The sequence below is a fragment of the Scatophagus argus genome, chromosome 9 (genome assembly GCF_020382885.2).
Source record: "Scatophagus argus isolate fScaArg1 chromosome 9, fScaArg1.pri, whole genome shotgun sequence".
Classification (NCBI taxonomy): Eukaryota; Metazoa; Chordata; class Actinopteri; family Scatophagidae; genus Scatophagus; species Scatophagus argus.
In genome coordinates, this window is record NC_058501.1 from 2,755,703 (window position 1) to 2,780,580 (window position 24,878).

General features: G+C 40.1%; 1 protein-coding gene across 1 annotated transcript in view; it reads left to right on the plus strand.

Moving 5' to 3' along the window:
- The first annotated feature begins 3,582 nt into the window (after nt 1–3,582).
- Nucleotides 3,583–24,878, plus strand: part of tsnare1 (T-SNARE Domain Containing 1) — a 132,798-nt gene continuing 111,502 nt past the window's right edge. The window contains exon 1 of the mRNA XM_046399447.1: nt 3,583–3,694. The gene's annotated coding sequence lies outside the window, so the exon portion shown is untranslated. The remainder of the gene's footprint in view (nt 3,695–24,878) is intronic.

Sequence of the window (24,878 nt, forward strand, 5' to 3'; positions counted from 1 at the left end):
CACAGACATAAATTGGAAATAATTACTCTGGGTGGTACAAGTTCAAATTGTTTCAAGTGAGCAAATAATTTGTGTTTATCCTGAACCTTTATGACTGCAATTTATGATCCCACTCAGAAAAGGGCGGGTGGGGTAAGTATAATCTGCTTGTAACGTACACACTTTGTGTGTTGTGTGTGTGTGTGTGTGTGTGTGTGTGTGTGTGTGTGTGTGTGTGTCTATCACAAGCAGGTTAAAATTAATGTCTGTACAGTTGGCATATTGGCTGTTTGAGTTGAATAAATGCAGGATGCAAAAACACTCCAGCTAGTCAATAAAGCAAGAGTGTGGAAAATTAACTTTGCGTTCATTTTGACTGTAATTTGGTAATTGTGAAATTGTCAGCATATTGTTCAGTCTGTGCAACATCTTCATGCTGTGGGGTGAAATTCACAATACAGCCTATAAAGACCTTAAATCTTATTTAAAGCAGCATTAATCAATTTTTTTTTTTTTTTTTTTTGGCAGTGCCATAACATGCTAACAAAAATAAAAATAACCAGATGCCATTTTACACCACAGCATTAGCAAAAGTTGTTAGCATCAATAAGATGACGACCTCTAAGTTCAAATACCAACTCTCTTTTAATTCTCTTTTGGCCTACTGAGAAAATATTTAGCTGGAAGCAAGACTGATGAGAGCAGTTAGGATGAATCAGCACAGTAGTTAAGAGTCATAAAATCAAAAACATGATATGAAAGATGCTGTACACTCTGTGTACGCTGTGTATACATAATTCACAAATTTCAGCAAAGAAATTAAACATAAATCCTAAGAGATTACTGTGCTTTGTCTGGACATCCGGCACCACAAGGGTAACTGGACTGTACACTGATGACAACAAGAAGTAAATTCAAAAAATGAGAATGAGGCAGCTTGTTCAAACACTGACATCATTAAGTTTGTGTAAAGTCAGGAGAATTCTCAATCACCATAGACTGGCTGAGATTCAAAGATGTCATTAACAGCTTGATTACTAGATATATCAGTCTCACTGTGGACAGGACAGCTGGCCACGGTCTCTGCAGTTTTTCTTGCCATATGCACCATACTGATCAGACAGCAGTATGGTGAGAAGGTCACTTTGGCGGTGTCAGTGAGGCAGATGTCTCGGTGGACATGATGCCCCCGGAGAGATCCGTGTTTGTTGTTAAAAGAGCTTCGGCGGTGAGGGAAAAGCAGTGTTCAACTGTACGACACAGAGCAGCAGGAGGAGCTGGGAGGAAGTTAAACACCAAACAGCAGCAAACATGAGGCTTTCGTTTAAACCTCTGAAAACCAAACCTTGCATGTTTTCTGAACTGCCATAATTAAAAGTTGAAGGAGTCTTGCTTTATTGACTTTAATGATTCAAACACAGGATCAGGAGTAATATCTGTTTCTGCTCACGAATAATAATGCTCAACACTCTGTTCTGAGCAATAATATAGTGACCACTCTCCAACAGATGGTCAGTATTAAATAAACTTTATTTCCAGCTTTCAGCTTGATCTGTACCAGAAGGGCAATTGGTTTTGCAACAAGATATAGATACAAAGAGGACATAGAGATAGAAAACATTAAAAGTCGACACAAACCCTGGGTTGATGCCAAATCAGGGACCTTCATACAACGGTAAAGCGACAAATTTTGAGACATTGATCACAAGATCATTACTGCATTAAAACAACAACTACAAATGGTCATCAATGTAAGTAGTAAGTCACTGCTATGAATATAATATGACAAGTCTGATTTCACAACATATCTAAACAGCACAGACAAACAAAAATGACACTATTAGCCAAGGATCGCTGTTATGAGGGATGAGAGAGTACAACATTATCGGTATCTGTCGTTGTGTACTGATTGGATGGGGCTTAAACAAGAACTGGACAGGACTAACTAGAAGTTGAGTTGCTGTATTTATTATTTATTAGAAAACTATTTATAGAACATCTTTAGAAATGAGCTTCAGATCGATGTTTTTAGTCACAGGAGTTACCGTCATCATCAGAGAACAGCATCATCAACTATTAACTACCTGAATTCAAAAGGGTTAATGGTGATAGGAAGGAATGAGGGCCTGTATCTATTGCTGTTTATCGATGAAAATCTGAACCAGCAGCCACAAGGTAGGAGAGTGATGATGCGTCTGTTGTGCAGGTCAGTGGGGTTACTTGGATAGCACAGCTGTCAGTATGTCAGTAATGCACCACTACAATTACAAAATACCGTAAGCTGCAGAAATATATCAATGTAAAGTCAAAACATTTAGATTATTCCACAACTGCAAAAAGCAGTATGCAAATTTTCCATTCATGACTGCCTTCACATGACCTCACAGAATTTGAAAAAACAAGAGAAAGCTGTCATTGTGATGGCCAGTTCTGCTAACAGTAGATTCATGAGTACAGGAACTGAGGACTGATGTACAGTGCTTTGTCATTTACATCATACATCAGTCCCAGTAAATAAAAAGGGATTTCAGTTGCTCTAAACACCTCCTGGAAACCAGGCATGGTTGAAAGGAAGCCAGAAAGGAGTGGCTCAGATCTGGTGTGAGAATGGTCAGATTTGGCTCAGACTTGCTGACCAGCTGGGCTCACTGTCAGTCTTAAGCTCCATCTTGAGTCTGTGCCCAGTGGTGTGGCCTTAAGCCAAACTGACCTGAGTGCCCTGCTTTGTGTGTGTCTGCAAACAAAGAATAATAATAACACATACATTATCCTTATCACTAAAATAAATAGGACCTTTGTTCTCTTAATGTTGTTATATAATAAGGCTGGTCCAGTTAGATTTCTTGGGGGGGCAGATCACTAAACAAAATGTTGTTTCTTTATTTTATCATCTTTTTTTTTTGTTTTTTTTTTAAGTAAGAAACAGAATGAAGAAAAAGGACACAATTAGTTGTAATTTTTGAGTCTCAGTTTCATTTTTCTCTGTCTTTGTCCTGAGGTCTTTATGTCCTGAAACCACTGCTCCACCACTGGGTCACTGCTTGTATCAGCTCATTTCGTCTCTGATAAGTTTGGTCAAATGTATACTGATGTTAAATGTCTGTAGCTACACACTTGGAGTACTTTTACCTTTGCTCAGCTGAAGTACTCCAGTACATTTATTTATAGTCTGCTATGGCATTTTAGCGGCACACAGAGGAACTGTTGTGTGTGTTTATCTGATTAGGTCTTCTGCTTGGCCTCCATACAGACCACTGATAAAATTATTTTATATACGCTAATCATAAACGCTATTTTTTAAAAGTCAAATTCAGATATTCATATATGTTCACTAGTTTAAGAAATCTTAGGAATATTTCTTTATTTAATAGTCTTCATGTAATAATTAACTGCATTATTATTTAAATAGCATCATATTTTATATAACAGCAAAATATGATCACATAATTGCAACATCATTAATGTATCTTAGATATATGGTAACAAAACTGGTATTTTCAGTTCTGCTTCTTAAAATGTTATGACAAATGAAATCCTCTTTTCAAATCCTATCTTTTCAACTACAAATCCCAGAAATCCTTGCCAGGATCTGATCTGGTCATATGACCAGGCAGCAGGAGCAGGTGGTTCTTAGTCATATGATGTTGTTAGCCGAGGCTGAGGAGCAGCAACATCTGAGCTAAATCACAGCCCACATCACTCCCTACGTTGAAAGGTAAAGCTGGAGGAATCCCTCCTTTTCACCCTGTGTTTTTCTGCCTTTAGTGACAGATGCTGCAGTCTCACACAGAGAGAGAAAGAGAGAGAGAGAGGAGGAGGAGAAGGAGGAGATGGGAGGCAGGGATGAGGGGGATGGGAGGCCATCAGGGATGCCTCTTCGTTGCTTTCCAGAGACAACAAGGAAGCACAGATTATTGTGTGTGAATCTATTTGCTGTTAATATGCTGTTCCTGAGATTGTATGTGAGTGGTGTGTGTATTTGGATGGATGCCATATTGTTGGAGTATTGCACACATCTGATAGAGAGAAGGACTGGATATGTAAGTGAGTTACAACCACCTCCAAGAGCTAGCTGTTGTTCCTCTGGCAGGAGGCCAGGCAGTGATGATTCCTGTTGCCTATTTCTCCCTGATTCTCTTTTCCATTCCACTCAGGTCTTAGGGAAGTGGGTTCACATTTTTCTAAGCAGTATTTTACTGATGAAAGATTAATATCTTCTTCTCATTTCCTAAGAGATAAAAACCAAGTAGGGCTTTTAATGGATGCAACATGACAGTGAAGCGAAGACAAGGGACAGGAAAAGTCTATTTGATTTTGTGTACAGTGAAAATAATGTTGTGTACTTCTTTTATGGTTTTAGTCTCACTGACTTAAATCTATATAATTACACATTTCTGCATTTTAATGCCGGTTTGATTACTCACAGAAACCAAAAGAGCACAGTCAAATGTAAAGGGACATTTTACCATTTTACTTGCAGTTTTGTTGTCAGTTGCAGAGTTTTGGAGATATCAGTTGTAGAGATGCCTGCTTTATTGTGATTATAATGGAACAAGATGACAAGCTCAACAGCAATTTCTCTTTCCAGAAATGACTTAGTTAAGATAACCCACAGACCTTTTTGTGAGTATTTTTATATAGGAACTGTTTTCATTCTACTGAACTTCACTGTATCACCGCACAGAAGGAAGCAAGCATCTATTCATGGATAAGAGGCTAGTGCTCATAACATTGAAACAATATAATAGAGAAACCTTGCTGGAGGACTTCTCCTTAGTGTGAAATTTCATTTCAAAGTTCAACCTTGTCAAATGCTGTTTTCAAGATCAAGAACGAACTTTGAATATCAGTAAGAAATATGTTACTCTAAGTAACAATACTCAATAAACCACTGACATTAAGAAAATACAGCACAGCAGTACATCTAGTGCTTGGAAGAGAACTGTAGTGGGGTGATTGGAGAAGTGATGTTAAAATTCCCAATCGTCCGTTTGGGTGAGAGTCTGGGTGGAAAGGCTCGCTAAGCAAGCAGCGGCAGTAATGGTTGTGGAGATAGTTGCAGTGAGCATAGTTACAGATATTTGTGTAATAAAGATATTTTAGGGTACATTGCATTAACTTCCTTGATTTCTGTTGAGTAAAACCAGGGGAAATGGAATGAATTAGTTTTCTGAACATAAATGCTCATGGGTGCAGAATGCCCTGTACTGTGTGTAGGTGTGTAGTTGTGTCTTGCAAATCAGATTCACCTTATGTACATTTCTGTATTACATAATTTGTAAGAGCTGGAAAAGAGGATTGAGTGTTCAGTTTATTACTATAATCAGAACTCTCTCATACAGACTTTTTGGGCATGTCTGAAATGAATTCCTATTCTGTGGTGTGTTAGCCAGAGTGTATGTAACTGGATACTGAATGGTGGGTGTTCACTGCATGACTCATTGCTCATCTAGCTGAGCTTGACAGCCACTCGTTCTTTTCTTTCATCTTCCTATTTGTTATTCTAGTTGCTATTTAATTATCTGCTGTTTGTCATGATTATTCAGCGATGATTCAGTGTATATTCAGTGTATGAGTGAATACAGTTTTTTTTTTTTTTTTTTTACTAGATCAACCATAGTTTTGGAAAGTGGGATGGAGTATAAGGCCATCATATATATAGACTGGGTCAAGCTGACGCCATGTGGACTCTATAAAGGTCTTTCTGTCTTACAGCATTGAACGATGTGTAAGAGAGGTCTTTTAAAAGCAGTATCATAAACTTCATGTCCAAACATCAGTGGACACCTGACCATCACACTTACACTATATAGACACTAATATAGGCTCGGCCCGTTACTTCCAGTGCAGGGTAATCTTAATACTTCAGCATACCAAGACATTTTGGACAATGCTATGCTTCCAGATTTGTGGCAACAGTTTGGGGAAGGTCCTTTTCTATTCCAGCATGACTGTCCCAGTGAACAAAGCAGGGTATGAAGACATGGTTGGATGAGTTTGATGTGGAAGAACTTGACTGGCCTGCACAAAGTCCTGATCTCAACCCCACCACACACCTTTGGGATGAACTGAAATGGAAATTGCGAGCCAGGCCTTTTCCTCCATCATCAGTGCCTGACCACACAAATGCTCTCCATGCATGGACAAAAATTCCCACGGAAACATTCCAAAATCTTGTTTTGCTTTCCCAGAAAAGTGGAAGCTGTTATAGCTGCAAAGCTATAACAGCTTCTACAACTGGTTGTCCTGGGCAAAGCAGTGAAAGCTGAGGCCATGGTAGCAAATTTAATCTAACTGACTGAGGGAGTATGTAGCTGGTAAAAAGGAGTGTGACTGTGTAATGTGAACAGGGTTACTTATATTGTCAAAGTTATTATGCAATGTATTGTCTCCAGACTCTTCAGCTCTCCTTGGCACTATGGGGCATTTTATTACCTTGTTTTCCTTTTATTTGCTCAATTTCAGTGTTTTGGTTCAGTTTTAGAGGTCATGTCAACATTGACTCCAGGAGCAGGCTGCTGCATTCAGTGAAAACAGGGGACTGCCACTGTTAACAGCTAGCTGATGAACAAAGCGGGGCATTTAGGAGCAAATGATAAGACAGATTTGTTTGTTTGTTTGTTTGTTTTGTTTTGTTTTTTCCTCAGGGCATGGCAAAATGAGCGTGGATTCATATTAGTCCTGTGTGTGTGTGGCCAAAACCTCAACTTCAAATGAATATTAATGTTTCTCCATAATGGCTGACAATCACACAATGGTTTGCTTCGCTCAAACCATGATATGAATGCTAAACCTCAGCAGCAGACAGCATAATGTCCGCTGCTTTGACCTCTGTCCTGTTTTTAGGGTTCCCAAATTCTGACAACAGGAATTATGCAGCATTTTTTGTTGAGGACAGCACATTTTTATAGCACCGTTTATATGGTCGGTGGAGTGTTAAGGTTGCAGTCTTTAAATCTCCACTCGGGACACACTCCAATACTCTGTGTCAGCATGACATAAGATCCACAGCCTCCGATCATTTGTGAATAATGTTTACGTATGGCTCCCATTCAGAAATACCATCTGTAGTGGTGTTTGTACAAATACATGATCATCCTTTGGCAGACAGTCACAGTCACACTGTGTTCATAATTTGTTTTTGCTTGGTTTTGTGTGATTATTTCAGCAGTGATGACACTTCCTATCCAGCAGCCATCATAGAGGCAACAGTAAACATTCTCCAATGTATGTTTCCCTGCAATGTCCACTTTCCTGCAGGGCAAAATAAATTCAATGAAATGAATATGCTGCATTATTCTGACCTGTAACTATCTGTCACCCAAGTTATGTCAAAATGCCTGAAGCACTTTGTGACAATCTCAGAAGAGGCCAAAGTTCTCTTTCTTTTCTATCTAGGGGTTTCTAAATGTTGAAAACTCTCCTCATTCAAAATGAATGAAACAAATGAACAAACCTTTTTGCAGTGAGAATTAATATGAAAACAAGCATTATCTTAAGAACCGAATATTCATTTTTTTAAGAGTTTTGACAGTATCTTTTAGGACCAACGGCAGACAAAAAGTCTTTTTTTTCGCTTATTTTGTTAGTTTAATTGTTTGTCAGCAGGATTATGGGAGGAAAAAATCCTACTGGCCTGATTGTCATGAAAATGCAATGCAAGAAAATATCTGTTTTAGCCTTCTTTAATGTTGAGGGCATCATTTTAGGTGTAAAATCCAAGCACGTTGATATGTTGTGGAATTTGTGTTGATCTGAAATGTGGCTTGTGGTCAGGATTGTTTTTATTTATTTATTTGTTTCTGTTAACTTATTCTGATGGGACTGATGGGACTGATTGGACGGTCAGGGTGAAAGTGAGCTGTCTTTTGGCTAAAGCCAGATGTTTAAAATAAGGTCCAAAATACTGAGGACTGAAATATACAGACATATAAAGGCGATCATTCAAAGCTGCTAACTATTTCTTGAATTTGTCTTCAACTTGCTTCCTGAATGTGGAGCTTGATCAACCAGCCTGTGGACAGACAGATTTGAACATTGCATTGCTGTAATTATGGTCCTCTTAAGGTACACATAAATGTCCCTGTGAAGCTATACACAGCAGGGTGTTATGAATAAGCTGTAGAGACTTGCAGAAAAGTTAAAGAAGGCTGTATTTAATGAACAAAACTGAAAATTCTTAACTTCATAACCCCACCACCCACCCATAGCTGAAGTCAGAGACTTGAACACTGGATGGTAAATGAGACCCTTTAGTAAGGACAGACAGGAAAGGGAAAGGAGGCTTTTTTTGTATTTAATTTGTGAATTCAGGGAGACAAGAGGCCTTGTCATCAGAGATAACAAGGCTGGGATCTGTGATGTGTGAATAATGGCTGGACAGAGGTTTAGGCATCATTAGAATAATCAGTCCTGATGTGGACTGAGATGCACGGCAATACAGGGGAGGCCTACTGATGACTGATACTACACTAATTAAGATGCTGCTGGTGCACTGTGCTCTTTTTTATGTATTATTTAGTTATTTATTTGACAGTGCAGAGGCCCTGTGATCCAACCTCTGCCCAAGAGTTTTGTTTTAATATGCTTCTACTCATTGTTTCATCATAATATGCCCATTAGATTTCATTCATCTTAAGTTCCTTGTTCATTAGACGTCTGTTTTTCCTGTGTGGCTTGTGCTCTGTTCTTGTGGTGCCATGTTAGACAGTCTTGCTTGAGCGAGTCTGTTTAAAAAAAGATTTCAGTTTTTTTTGTTTGCTTGTTCGTTTGTTTGTTTGTTTTAGACATCTGTTGTACCTTTGTGTCTTCTCCATGTTGCTGATATAAACCAGTTGAGCATTTGGGAACAGATGAGCTCCTGCTGGAGAGCATTCAGCATTTTTGAGGTTCTATCGTATTCCACTACTCAGCTTGCTGTCTGCTGGATTGGAAATCCCATTGATCATATCAGATTGGTAAAGTAATTGATTGTTACTGGTTATTAACCTCCCAGAACTTTGGACCCTCTTGCCAGCCACTGAGAACAGAATGTAATCAGTCACAAATGGCAGCCGCTAATGAAATTAGTTCCTGGTTCTGCCTCACAACTTTGTTTGTTCCACAAAGTATTGGCAAGGGCATAGAGATGCCATGGTTTACTCTCCCCAGAGAATGGAGTGATTGAACAACAGAATGCAGATAATGAGCTGCTGTGTATGTGTTGTCTCTTTGTAATTACTCATGTCTGACCAAAATATTAAGATGAGGACATGAAAAGTTATTTTTGCAACAGTTTGAGCAATGTCCATAATGTCACTGCAAACCCAGGGTCCAAACTTTGTTGGAACTAATATGAGTGTGTTCTTTTGTGTGAATTCGGTGAGACAGTTTGATCTCTTTGATCTGATTCTCCATGTTATTTTTCTTGTCGTATCAATTAATTCAACAGGTTGTGCACTTGTAGTTGTTGTTGTAACCTTTGTTAATCTGTAAATAGTGTTCTTTTCTTTAAAAAACTTCAATTTCGAAAGTGGTCAATGATAGGACTTTTAAAGCAAAGCCTACAGGACATCACTGAAAATGCGCTTGTGTGCTTTCATAGCCATGGTCTGTTCAGGAAGGTAGGGGGGAAAGCCATTGCTGGGCCTCACACACTCACTCAAACTAAAATAAGGTCACTCACATCAGCCTTTAACATGACACACCTCTATTTATTCCACATTTCCAACCAACAGCTTTTTTTTCCCTCTATTTAAAGTAGAGCACAATGATTGACTTACCTTAAATGTTAACCATATGTCTGTAACCATGAAGTAGCCATTTTAATCCAGACCCTAAGAAAGTGCTTATTTCAAATCAAAACATAAATAAAAAAGAAATAAATAAATAAGACCATTAATTTCCATTTTGATTCATTATACAAGTAAAATTTAAAGTTTTTCACAAGCCATATCTTTTTCACTACCAAATGACACTCCATGTGTGCCGTATGCTGCTGACTGAAGTAGAGAGCTGAATAGCGAATGGGATGTGAGATGATGGCGTATGTCTACAGTGTTATTTCAGAGAGGCAGTATGTTTGTTACTTTGGCCATCCTGTGGTGAGGAGTAGAGATGGAAAGACTATGTTCAGTGTTGATATTCAAATTTTTTTGTCATCTAATTTATTTCTAATGTTGAGGTGTCTGCGGTGGATTAATTAAAAAACAAACAAACAAAACAGAAGGAGCCAAGATGAAAACTATATTATTACTCTTGTCTCATTTCTCATTTCCAAAATGCTGTACTGTTCCTTTAAAGTTTACAAATGCTGCTAATTATCATCCAGCATACTACTGGCCTGCATAGCCACCTTTGTAATTATGGAAAGAAGTTCCCTTTCATGTGTGTTTTCCACCTTTTTTGTGTGCTTGTGTGTGTGTGTGTGTCACCTACCGCGCTTGGCGAGGCCGGTTTGACTGCAATATAAACAATCGCATTTGCTTTCAAAGTTTTTCACAGATTAGGCTGGGCTTATCAGTCAGCCAAAAGGAGCCCGACTGCTTCCCAAACCATGACCAGATGACTGCTCGGCATTGTGTGTGGAAATGCCTCTGATTATCTTGTCATAACCAGAGTATGAAATCCATTCACTCAACAGTCATCTTTTGTGGAGGCTTGACTGAGACTCATCTTATCATCCCGTACCAACAATTCGACTTCATGACATGTGAAATCTGAATATTAAAGAATATTAAGAGACCATTTTGGCAACTCCCCACTGTCTTGCATCACCAGTACGTGTTAGGCTGATAAAATAATACCCAACAGTGGCTTTGGAATTCCTGATTTAAGGCTTCAAGAGGGTTTTAATGCTGGTGTGAGTGTGTGTGTGTTTGTGCGTTTGTGTGTATGTGCACGCTGGAGTCTGTTCTCAACAATTGGATTGGATTGTGTAGCCATGGTGACGGCTGTGAGGGACTGTGAGAAAGCAATCTCCAGGAAGTCATAGCCGCAGGGTGAAGCATATGTGGCATGAGGATGGCACCAGAAGGCCTCGTCGTGGATGTCCAGTTGGCCATCTGTTGTAGTCCTGTATCCATGGCCAGGAAGCCCCCCAGAAACCACACAGGAAGAACAGCATTTTCAAATGCCAGGGCCCGGGACAGAGCTCGTTTCCCCCGGGAGCTCCTCGGCACATCCCAGACACTGAGCTTCAGACGCTCTCAGTGGGACTTCCAGAAAACATCCTCAACTGGAGCGATGACTCCATGCCGTGCATTTGTTGGTGTGCAGAATGAGACTGCTCGAGTGGAAGCGACCACAGCAGGGCTCACTCATCGGCCAAAGATCATTACTCTTCCTCATCTCGGGCCAAGTCCTCGGGCTGTTTCACCCCACTCCAAACAGGGAGCCCATTACCAGACTGCATCACTGGAGGCCTGTCCACAAGGCCTGAGGAGACCTATTGGCATTCCACTGCTGGTGTCATGTTGCTACCAGGGACATATCTTTACTTCTGTTACCTCAAGTAGGCTGTAACAAATGAAATGAAATGCTCAGTGCACTGTTAGATTTCTTATGTCATACAAGTGGCCACATGAGACAGTCAGAAACTGTTTCAGTTTGGAGGGGTCAAACAGCAAGACACCAGTTTTCCATCATACTAGGGGTGAAAACAAAAAATAAAAACGACCATTGTTAGGATATCTTTGGTTAAATCTTTTGTCTTTTTTCATAAAAAAATCATTCATGCCTTACACTGGCTTAGTGAACTCACTTGCCTTTGTGTAGTATGATCTAAATTGTTCCCTCCTCTGTCTCCACCCATTCCTTTGTTGCTTGCCCACAGCTTCAAATCTGCTCATCAAAAACAGACCTCATTTAATTCAGGAACTTAGCAATCTGACAAACTGTTTTTACTTTATTCATCAACACCCCCGAGCCATATGAAATGTCCTGTCAGCATTTGACATGATTCATCATCTAACGTGGCATGCTATTGTAGGCTAAAATTATCTATCACATTGCAGATGCAGATTTGTTTGGATACGGTCAGCTGATAGAACACAAGAAAAATAATTTTACCTCTTGAGCAACATATTGGCTGATTTTTTGATTTTGGAATGCTTTGATAAACTATGAAAGGCTCACCATTTTTTCCTACAACCCCCCCAAACTGACAGGATTGATTCCTTAGGAATGTGATGTGTGAAACCCAGACTGAAACTGTTGCTGGGACACTGGAGACAGAAATGCTAAGCCATGGTGTTAACTGCTTACTTTGCTAAAGATATATCTTTCAGCAAATAAATTCCATATAGACATTAATAATTGCTAGTTTCATATGACAGCATAGCCTGCGATGCTTAATGACGATGCGTTAGCATTCCATGTTGCGAATGACTTAACTGAAACACTGCTGCTTGTATTCTCTCTCGTCTATTTTAATAAACCAGTGAGATAAAATATAATATATATTGACCAAAACATGTCTATCTTAAAATGCATTATGTAGAATTCAAGGTTACATTTTATATGTGTGTGTGTGTGTGTGTGTTTAGGTATGCTAGCACTCTAGTTCAAGTTCACCACTTTAGTCTGTATTGAAATATCTCAACAACCACATGGGTGATGAATCCTACTGACACTAGTATTGACCTGCACCATCAGTAGGTCCAAATATTCACATATCTAGTAAAATATCCCATCATTGACTTGATAGGGTGGCACAAAATTAGGTTGAGAACTTCTTCAAGATGATGAACTGTAATAACTAAGTAAATAAGATGATCCTCTAACTTTCCCTCTGGTGTAATCATCAAGTCAAAAGTTCCCATCAGACTCAGCTGTATTTTGTATATCATGTTAAATTAACAAAATGTATATGTGTGAATAAAGGTGGTGAATAACACATCTTAAATTCATATAACCAACATCAGCCACCTCTTGGTCAGTCTCCAATTGCTGACTTTCTTCTGCACCAAATTTGCACATCAAACTCAGTTCACTTGTCACAGGAAGAACAACTCATTCTGCTGCATACAAACTGGATGGAACCTATCCCAGCTAACTATGGGCACACTCTGCTATACTATGAGGCGACAGTGCTAACCATTGCGCCACCGTGCCGCCCTGCTAATTAACATAATAAACTATAAACATTTGAACTGAGCAATACATATCATCAAACTTGTATAAAACAGCCTTTTCTTTTATTAGTGATGATCAGTTTCCACTTGACACAGTTTTTTGGGGATGATAATAGCTCTGGAAACATGGCCTTTAGGGAAGAAGAGCAGACTCATCCAGCAGCAGTTGTTGTAACATCACTTTATATCCTGTGCCTGGCATCTTTGTGCTTCTGTTGAACCAAAAATATGTCCCTCTGACATATGAGTTGTGTTATTATGCTTCAGCCTTAACTAAACCAACATGCGCCTTCTGGTCATTTTCTTATTTTCAAGGCCCACCATTCTAAAAATACAGTCAACTGAAATAGCTGTGAATAGCCTGACTTTACTGTAGGTATGGGGATGCATGTTACACAAGCCTGAGGTAACAAAATAGCTACTTTTTTCAAAGGTCAGATGAAAAGGAGGCCAGATAAAGTCTGCTGCACGCTCTGCTGTCCTTTAAAGAAAGGCCACAGCTTGAGAGAGAGAGGGAATGAGTCTGAAGAAAAGGAGAACGGAGTAGTTCTTATGCACAGATTAGTGAGAGGAGTTTGTGGAATAATGAACACTTTCCCCTTAGGACCATCACCTGCTCCACTCGGCCTCCATATGCATGCGAAGCAGCGTCATGCGCCAGAAAACCCCCATTCTGCCATCGACAATCCAATCAAATAAGTGCAGAAAGGACAGCCGTTTTGGTCCTTTCAAACAAATGAAAGCAGTCTAGCGCTTTATCCCACTGACTCAAGGTCACCTTCCACTAAGGCATTCCTTCTCACTGTGGGATGTTCAGGCTCCCCTTCTATAAAGTGTTGTTGATACTCATGTGGCTGAACTAATGTGTGTTGTGCCCGCACCTGCCTCACTAATGAAGATGCATCCAGTTTCTTTCAGACATAGCAACAGCTTTTGGATTGTTGCAATGATCTGACATAAAGTTGACAGTCCAGTTTCATACAAGTTTTTTCTTGTATGAAACTGTTCAGACAAGAAACAAGTTTTTTCTTGTATCTTTACAGCGTCGTGTAGTCCGCAGTTTAGTTGTTGGGAACAGAGTATGTGACAACTTTGCTAGTCAGAGAGGTTGTTAACAAGTGTGCAGGTTAGCCAAACTTATTTGGAAGAGAAACAAAGCCAAAGAATAAAATTATTCCTCAAACTCTCCTTGATCAATCACAGTTGACTTTATTGTTGACCAGGGTAATAAACTGCACAAGGCTTACAGACAGGAAGTAGAACAACTGGTCTGTTGGTGCAGTCAGAACCACCTGGAGCTAAATCCGAATAAGACTGTGGAGAGGACAGTGGACTTTAGGAGAAGACCCCCCCCCCCCCTCCAAAAAAGGCCCAGCAGAGGTTATACTTCCTGCAACAGCTGAGGAAGTTTAACCTGCCTGAGGAGCTGCTGATCACCTTCTACTCAGCCATCATTTAGTCTGTCTATCGGCATCTCCATCACTATCTGGTTTGGGTCAGTCACCCAACGTGACAGGGCCAGACTGCAACGGACAATCAGGACTGCTGAGAGGATCATTGGAGCTGACCTTACCTCCATCCAGGACCTGTACAGGTCCAGGGTCGGGAAAAGGGCAACAAAGATCTCTGCAGGTCCCTCACATCCTGGTCACAAACTGTTTAAACTCCTTCCGTCAAAACCAGCCGGCACAAACACAGCTTCTTTCCCCAAGCAGTCACTCTTTTGAACACTCTGAAATAGCCCCCGTCCTTACACTGGACTATGACAATCACAAATGTCATGTTCATCTACCTCATTTATTTAACCATACAGTATCATTATTATCTGTCCATTGCACAGCATTGCCTTGCACTGTATTTATTTATCTTTAAAAATCTTATCTTACTGGCATCTGTAGTCATGAAGTCATTTGAGCGCCTGGTTCTGTCCCACCTTAAGTCCATCACAACCCCCCTCCTGGACCCCCTGCAGTTTGCCTACAAAGCCGACAGGTCTGTAGACGATGCAGTCAACTTGACTCTACACTTCATCCTGCGGCATCTGGACTCCCCGGGAACCTACGTTAGGATCTTGTTTGTGGACTTCAGCTCTGCCTTCAATACAATCCGCCCAGCTCTGACTGACTTCTTGACAGACAGGAAACAGCATGTGAGGCTGGGGAAGAATGTCTCGGACACCTGCACCATCAGCACCGGTACCCCCCAAGGCTGTGTACTTTCCCCTCTGCTCTTCTCCCTCTACACCAACTGCTGCACCTCCGGCCACCAGTCTGTCAAGCTGATTAAGTTTGCAGACGACACCACCCTCATCGGACTCATCTCGCACGGGGATGAGTCTGCCTACAGGAGGGAGGTGGACCATCTGGTGTCCTGGTGTGGCAACAAACAACCTGGAGCTGAACGCCCAGAAGACAGTGGAGATGATCATTGACTTTCGGAAAGTCCCAGCTCCATCGCTCCCCCTCACCTTGACAGACACCCCCATCTCCATGGTGGACTCCTTCCGCTTCCTTGGTACCGCCATCACCCGGGACCTCAAGTAGGAGCTGACCATCAGCTCCCTCATCAAAAGGGCCCAGCAGAGGATGTTCTTCCTGCGGCAGCTGAGGAAACTCAAGTTGCCAGTCAAGATGATGGTTCAGTTCTACACGGCCATCATTGAGTCCATCCTCACCTCCTCCATCACCGTGTGGTTCGCTGGGGCCACTGCCAGGGACAAGCACAGACTGCAGCGTGCTGTGCGCTCTACTGAGAAGGTGATCGAATGCAGCCTTCCATCTCTCAGAGACCTGCACACCTCCAGGACATGAAGGTCGGATCACAGCTGACCCTTCTCACCCTGGACATGGACTCTTTGAGAAACTCCCTTCAGGCAGGTTACGGTCCATTCAGACCAAAACCTCACGCCATAAGAACAGCTTCTTCCCCTCTGCCGTTGGACTGTTGAACACCAACTGACTAACATGCTGCTCTGCACTTTAGTTACTTCAGTACAGGCACTGATTTATGCTCATGTCATTATCCACCTGCTGACCATTTGCACTGTTTACCTCACCTACTTGCACTATACTTCCACCCTGCACTACCTCACTTTTGTACTACCTCCAGAACCATATTTATTTTAATTATCTTATTTTATTTTGTTTTACCTTATTTTATTTTATTCTACTATTATATGTTACTCTTTCTTACGTTCTATGTATGCACCAATCACCAAGACAAATTCCTAGTAATGTGATACCTCTTCACTTACAATGGCAATAAAGATGACTCTGATTCTGATTATCTCCTCATATTATTGTATATAGTATCTTTTATGTTCTTACTGTTAGGTGTTTATTTTGTACTTGAGAGCAAAGTCTAACCGGAGTCAAATTCCTTGTTTGTATATGCAACCTTGGCCAATAAAGCTGATTCTGAAGAGTACAGAGCCTGCTCAAATCAGTTTTTCCTCAATGCTCCATACTCCCTTTAATAAAACTGCTGTCATCACAAGTTCAGCTTCTTATAAATGCTACAATCCCAGCGGACTTCCATTATGGCAGCCAGCATATTCAGTGTCAAAGTTCAATTTAGTTGAACTGGTCGCAGGACCTAGTTGGAACTCAGGGCAGCACGGAGCTGCCTGAGAACATGCATCGGCCCTTTCCAGCTCTTTGGAAGTAATGGCCCTGCTCTGCACAATGTTGAACTTGTTCATTTTAGTGTGAAAGACCTTTGACAATGGAGACATTTTTGCCACTCATTTCCTTGAAAACGAATATTAATTTTTGTTAAAGCATACCCATTTCCCTGACCTTATGATGTAGCCTACAACCCCTACAACAAAAAAAGCTTTGGGGCCTTGTGTAAAACGTGATTAAAAACAACAAAAGAAAAAAAAACAAAACACCTTTTTCATACAGCAAAAGAAATATTATACAAGATATTTAATGTTCAGACTCCACTGACTTACCACTGTGTTCCATCACCTTTTCTTCTAATAACACTCAGTAGGTGTTTGGCAGCTGAAGACATTCATTGTTAAATTTTGAAGTTGAAATTCTTTCTCGTTTTTGGTCGATATAGGGGCTCTCTTGGAATGTTTTGTGCTTTGTAATAAGCCACACATTTACAGTGGGAGCTTTGTCTAGACTGCAGACAGGCCAATCTTGTATCTGCACTCTTTTGCTACAAAGCTAATAACAGGTACATCCCCTCACACTGGGATGCTGCATAGCCAAGTAAAGTTAGCAGCAGTTAACTTATATGAATGTGCAAACAGTCCAAATTCCTTAAAAACATAAAACATTTAGGGACTTAACCCGACCAACCACCACATGAAACTGCAGATAAATGGGCCCAGGATTGATCCACTATCTCCCCACAGTACCAGTTTTTGTATGAAAAACTTTGGTTTAGCTGAAGCAAAACTTTTACTCAGTCTGCTGTATTGATATATCTTGCTGTCCTTTTGCTGTTAAAACTTGGGGTATTGACCAACTGTAGCACAGTAATGTGTGTGAAGGTTTAACATTCCCCCTGTCAGTCACATCTGCTTCTTTTCTGTCTGGTGGGTGACAGGTCTGAGTCACAGCAAAACTGAGGCTGCCTCACTCGGCATCATCTCCTCAGCTGAAGGTCTTTCTTTCAGCTTATCATCCCCCAGATGGAGTGGCTGTCTCTGTGTTTTCCAAACCAAATTAAAAAGGTTGTTCCAATTAGAGAGCAGAGAGAACTCGGTGTGATAGGTAAGAGCACCAAGACCCTGCCCTCTCCCAGTAGTCTACCGACCGTCTTCAGTCCCTAAGCTGACAGAGTGCTTGTCTCTTAATTCATCATGTCTAGACATCTAAACTGCATGTTTCATTTTACCAACACACTGAAATTCCAGAGATTCAGACTGTGAATTTGTGACAAAATGCGTTTAGATGTTTATGAGGGTATTATTGTGATGGTGATGGTGAGGGCATAATAATAAAAATAATGAAATGTATGTGCAATCAGTATGACATCAGCAACAAATCCACACTGACATGTGAGCTAATGAAAGCAGAGCTCCTTACACAGCAGACTGCTGCTAGTGTTTGCCATCCTAAGGCCAAAGCTGTGACAGAGAACAAACACAGATAACACATGCTTTGTGTTCCATCAAAACCTCCCCTCTAACCGTTTACTTTATCCCTGCCAATCCACACATGCTACTGAAGAAGAAAAGGGGCAGTCACAAGATCACAAGATCTTGCCTGTGTGACGACATATAGGGTTCTTGAGGGTGAGGAAGACAAAGGCAGTGTCAGGCTGCTAACTGTTCCACAGTATTGCTGTACTGTATATTGCCATTAGTGAGTTTGCTTTGGAGCAGCAGTGGTGTCATTATTTGTAATCACCAGGAAACACGCTGATGTGCTCTGGCATTAAAGACATTAAATACTGACACAACATTAGCTGCATCCGTGTTATAAACAGTAATGAATGATAGCAGTGATGTGATTTCAGAAGTTGATTTAGCTTTTATAAGAGAACCTAACGTGGAACAATGTAATCATTATTCTACACATTCTGTTTTTATGTGAAATAAGAGGAAGGCGACTGTTGTGTCTTATAACAGTGAAGTTTGACTGTGTAATTTCTAATTTACACACTCAGCTCAGATTGGGCAGCTGTTGTGCCACTATGCTGATTTACTACTACGTAGTTCATTTCCATAATTATATACTTTTACATGCATCTTCTTTCAAATTCTGGTAGCTTTTACACTTATGTTGTTGACAGATAGCTTTAAATCTCTTTTCCTGTTTTACACTTATTCCTTTTGTAATACTACTTACATTGCATTTACTTTAACTGAAACACAAGGCCATTAATCAATCAGCAATCAAAAAAATGTATAGACTTATATGAAAGCAACATCTCTCAACCAACACTCGTAAGTGTGTGTTGTGGTGCCTGTAGCTGCACCCTGCCGTCTACCTGTATTTATTAATTTAAATAGTACTTTTCTTTGCTGTGAACAAAGTGGTGCTGTTCCATGTGTCGGTATCTTGGACAAATGGGAGATATTTTGGTCAAATACTGTTATCATGGACTGGCACAAGTTTGACCATGAGATTATTTGTGGTCATTTGTCCCAAACATTCATTCCATATATTCAGAGTTTCATTCCATATATTCAAATATTAATTTCCTGAACGGCATGCCATAATATATATATATGAGAGAGAGAGAGAGAGAGAGAGTACCTTAGTGTACGTTAGCCATAAAGCAGGCAAAAAAAAAAACAAATTGACGCGTTTAGTCTGACGTATCCTTAACCATATCCACTTTTTTCAGAGCCATTGACAGTAGTGATGCAAGTGTTGCAATTATTTTTTTAATACTCCCACCCACCAGACCCTTTATGAAAGCTAATCTGTACTTTCCAATCTACAAAAATATGCACTAATCACCAAACCCTACCTGACTCACAACCTTCTGCATTATATTGGCACAGGATTGTCAAGACTGAAACAATGACAGAGACAGCTATCATGGTGCTTTCCAAGGTGCTAATTCTTTCTCCTTTTTCTGCTTGCTTTAGCTCCTTCTACTGCTGTGCTCTTTCTGCTCTCTCACTAAGTAAACAGATGACTTGTTCCAAAAAGTGTTCTTTATTGTTGAATAGTAGCAAGCTTATCCTTAACTTGAGCCCAGCTCTGCCAGCAGCGCTCTCCTCCAGAGCTTCCTGGGTCTCAGCAGCTGAGCATTTGCTCTGCCCCTCCACTCTGCTTGATTCTCCCCACACAACATTCTGTAAAGTCTTGCAATATGTTCAGCTTTTTTGCTCCAGTTGAATATAATTCAACTTGCAACAGTATATGCTTTGAATTGACTTTGTAGATAATTGTGCATTCCAAAAAAATTGATTCGGTTGAATTATTTTCACTATACATTATGACAAAAGAGTCACAAAATGAGAAGTTTCTGAGCCTCGGTGTTTGTAAATCTATGTGTAGTCCCCAGCCAAGCTAGGTTGGGACTCTATAAAAACGTAGTGAACACATTACAGCTGTCTCCATTTCTCCATTTCTCTTCTGTTCTCTCTGTAAAAAAAAACCTGCAGGTTTGCCTGTGTGAGCTGCTCAGAGACAGACAGGAACAGAAAGACAGGATGAAACCTGCATTTTGGCTGTATTGACACAAAATGCAGAGGGTTGTGCAGAGGTTTGGGTGTATTTATTTGTGCTTTAGAACACAGCCACTGTGAAACAATGAAAAAACATGTTTTTTTGATTGTTTCTGTGATTCAGTGTTCTGTTTGTTCTAACCACTGCTCTCTCTCCTCATTCACTCTGTTGCTCACTTAACTGCTCTCTCTCTCTCTCTCTCTCTCTCTCTCTCTCTCTCTCCCTCTCTCTCTCTCTCTCTGTCTGTCTGTCTTTGTCAACCATTAAACCAGGAGGAATGGCAAACTTATTTATAAGAAATTATGCTTTTAAGGTTCAATTTAGAATAAACAGTATCCTGTCACACATAGCCGTTTCTAGACATTTTAATGCCCTAATTCAGACAGCCATTGGTGTCCCTGAAGGCTCTGATCTTTTCACAAAAATATTTTATGGCATTCATAATCATTTTATATCTTATTTTCTTATATTTAACTTTTTCTGTCTTTACATGCTTTTCTGTCTCTATTATGTTTCATCCTGGTATTAATCATATTCCAGATATGATATAATGGAACATAAATACCTCTATATGCTTCAAACAAGATTAGGTTTTGAACTATTTTCAGATGATAAGAAATTTTTTCTTTGCTTACCATCACATACAGTGTTGTTTGGAAATATTTTGTATGTATACTACAAAAATGCTGCAAGGTGAGAAAACGCAACCGCATGAAGAAAGAAAAATACAGAAAACAACTGCAACTTGCAATGCACTTTCAGTGCTAGCATACAATCAAATAAATGTGGCCATTCCATGTCTTTATTGATGCCAGTCTGAAATGTTGCTGTCATTAATGTTGCTGTGAGGGGGCCCCACCACAAGTAGAACCCTGTGTTGTTGTTTTTTTTTTGCAAACAGTTGGAACACAATTTCATAAAGCATGACAGGTTATTTTTAAAAGAGAATCCTGGAAAAACACCGTTGTGTGAATGTGAAAATCATCCATATGCATATTTCTGCCTGTTGTGCATCTGAAGAGTTGGGATCACAGCTTTCAAAGTGATTCCTGCAGCATATTTTACTGGCTTGTTTTAACAGTGACTGTTAGCTTTAGGCATTACCTGTTCCACAAAAAATTTCCGTGTAGCTCACACTGTCAAACTGAAGCAACTGGAGGCTTTGTTGACTCCTTCTGGCAGAGAGAGGTTCAGTCTGGAGAGTGCATGTGATAGCTCAGCCTGGATGGCAGGTGCCATCCAGGCTGGAAGGTAAGCTGAGGCAGAGTTTAGTTATGGAACAGAATGGGGTGATTTATCTCAATAATGACTCCTTTTTGTGTGACAAGGCAATTTCACTGCCCAGAGGTGTTTTTTCTTCTCTCGTCTCCTCCCCAGGTTGAAGGTTGTTTTCAAAGGGAGGCAGTGCTGATGGAATGGCCTCAGATCAGACTGGGGACGGGGTACGGGGGAGGAGGCTTTAGTAAACACACATGAGCAATCCTTAAGTTTGGCTGTGTCAGCTGAAGAGGTGACAATAAAGAGAGGGGATGAAGCAGAGCCACTTCCACACTGGAGAGAAAGACAGTGGTTTTGAGTTCATCTTTTCTGAAGAGGTTACTGTCGAGTTTTGAGCCTCAAAGCACACCGCCTTTTGATTTACACCCTTCCCTTTGATCTTGACATACAAATTTGCCATGTGACTGCATATCTGTGTAACTCAGTATGCACATCAAAAAGCTTGCAATCAAACCAGCAATAACTTGGTTCTCTCCATGGTATCGGTAAAACATCATTTGACTTCAACCTCACATTACAAGCAAGCATGTGGCCCATTATATGTGGCCGTGGGGCTCAGGAATCAATGTTACAGAAAGCTGCACTGAGGATATTTGAAAACATTACCTGCTGCAGCTGTAGGATACCAGTGTTGCTATTTACATGTGGAAGATGTCACTTTTGGAGTTAACTTCAGAAAATTTTAGATTTTGGACATAAATATGTACACTGAGCAAATTAGAGGAGTGGGTGAATGACAGGCAAATGACTGGCAATGAGTAGTCAGGAGCAGCAGCGGACAACAAACAATGGGAACAAATTGTGAAGATAAATGGCTCATGAACTAACAAAAAAAAGACTTTTTCATGCTGAATTTACCAGAAGACACCAACCATTAAGAATAGCTTATTTTATCATTTCTGTAATGCTGTCAGACACTGATAGTAACAAGCTCAGCCAGTGAGTAGCAAAGGAAGCCCTTTTAATGGACATAACTTGGACAGTTGGAGTTGTTTCAAAGGTTTATGTTGCAGCAATTGCAGCTGTGTCGCTGCTGCCAGCCGAGACGAAGCAGTTATACACCGAAATATGTAAGGGAGTCAAGTTTTTAAAAATATCAGAATTGCCCTTTAAGAAATAATTAACAGAAGCTAGCATGCTAACATGCTAAACTACGATGGTGAAGATGATTTACTGTGTAGCCTACCTGCCATGCATCAGCATATTTTGCAGTTACATTTATTTCACAGTTGTCACGGTGACCATGTTAGCACAATGGTGTTGGCATGTACCTCAAAGTAATGCCATCACTCAGTAAAGTCATCATTCAGTAAAGCCTTAGAAGAGCATCCAACACTTGATTCATAATTTGTCCATAAGGCGTTAGTAAACAGTATATTAGCCATTGTTAAAGCCTTTAGTTTTTTTAAAAAAACTGTTTTCAGTATTCAAATCTACATTTTTTCTATCTATAATTATTTTTCTGACTGTACATTTTGTGTTTCATTACAGCAGACATTTCAAACCAGATTTATCTGTCTGTGCTATGAGACAACTGCAAATATATATATATATATATATATATATATATATATATATATATATATATATATATATATATATATATATATATAAAAGCAATGAGTGGGTCTTAGCCACTGTTTGAGATTTGTCCGGCCTGCCTCAGGCTACAGATAAACATTAGGGTTAAATGAGAACCATCATAACACACTGTGGAATATGGAATAATTCCAATAGACATTTCTGGGTTGGTAAATGGGTCATATCTAACACATTTATATATCCATTAACCTGATAGAGTCACTTAATCGAAATTTGTGCATGAAACAATTAGACAGGGAACTTGCATTAGAGCTGGATGCCTTGGATATGAGAATGGGCTGATTGGCCTGGCTGATTAGGGTCAGTCCTGTCTTGAAGAAACAACATCACAGTCTTAATGCCATCAGTGACACACTAACTTGATTCCAGACCATTGACAGTAATGTGACTGCAATAAAATGGTCACTCTTTTAAAGACATCAGTTCCATTTAAATAAGATAAGTACTTGAACTTTTGGTGCAATACAAAAGCAATATAATTGATACAATACACACAGTAGTGATATGGCTAGAGAAAGCTGGATTGAAATTGAAGGACAGCACAGGAGCAGAACAACAGGCACTCAGTACAAGATCAATAGAGGCTGGGGTCCACTACCCCAGACAGGACCCCAAGTGAAGGCTGTGCAAAGATGCCCCTGAGGCAATTCAGCACAAAACAGCAGTTTTGGGCTATTTTGTGGGAATTTTTGCATATTTATGCAGTAGAGCATTTGTGAAGCCAGGCACTGATGTTGGATGAAAAGGTCTGACTCACAATCGCCGTTCCAGTTCATCCCAAAGGTGTGCGTGGGGTTCAGGTCAGGGTTCTGTGTCGGCCCATCAAGTTCTTCCACACCAAACTCATCCAACCACGTCTTTATGGACTTTGCTTTGTGCACTGGGACACAGTCATGCTGGAATAGAAAAGGGCCTTCCCCAAACTGTTGCCACAAGGATGAAAGCATAGCATCAAAATCAGAATCAGAATCAGAAATTCCTTTATTTATCCCTGTAGGGAAATTCTTGAAGCATTGTCCAAAATGTCTTGGTATGCTGAAGTAATAAGATTTCTCTTCACTGGAAGTAAAGTGCTGATGCAGAAAAATCACTCAAAGTGTGATCACATTCACTGGTATCTAATTGTCCCACAATGTGGAAGCAGTGTAAATACTGTGAAGCACAATGTAGAACAGGATGACAGCAATAACTGCACAGGAACACACAAGAACCGAGACTTGTGGATTAATCTATTTCCTCAGCTAAATATCAAGAAACCTGCTCTTTGGCAGCTCAGAGACTAGTTGCTCTTACAACAGCTGCTGATATATTTTAATCTAGCTCTGAAGAACTAAACTGACTTGTGACAAACCATCAGTCATCAAACATACACCCTTGCCACCTCACTGCCACTTTAATGCAGTAGAAATGGTAGTGTTTGTCCATCAGGTATTAGGTGTAAGTCCATTTCCAAGTATTACACACTTAATGGACTGGAAAACCTGTTTCCTGTTTCCTAAGTGTAATTTCTAGGAGATATGGTGGTCTACAATATGATGAGTAATGACAAAAAAAAAAAAAAGCATCCCACAGATGATCAAGGAAGAACCACTTAACCTCTAACATTTTTTTTTATAATGTCCTTGTTTTAATCAGTTCAAAAGATTGTGAGCCTATTTGATTTTGCACAGTTCAGAGGTCTACAGCAAAAGTAGAGAGTCATATGCACAGGTGTAAAGTTATTTTGGGCTGGTAGGTTTTTCATGTAAATGTAACTGTGTAC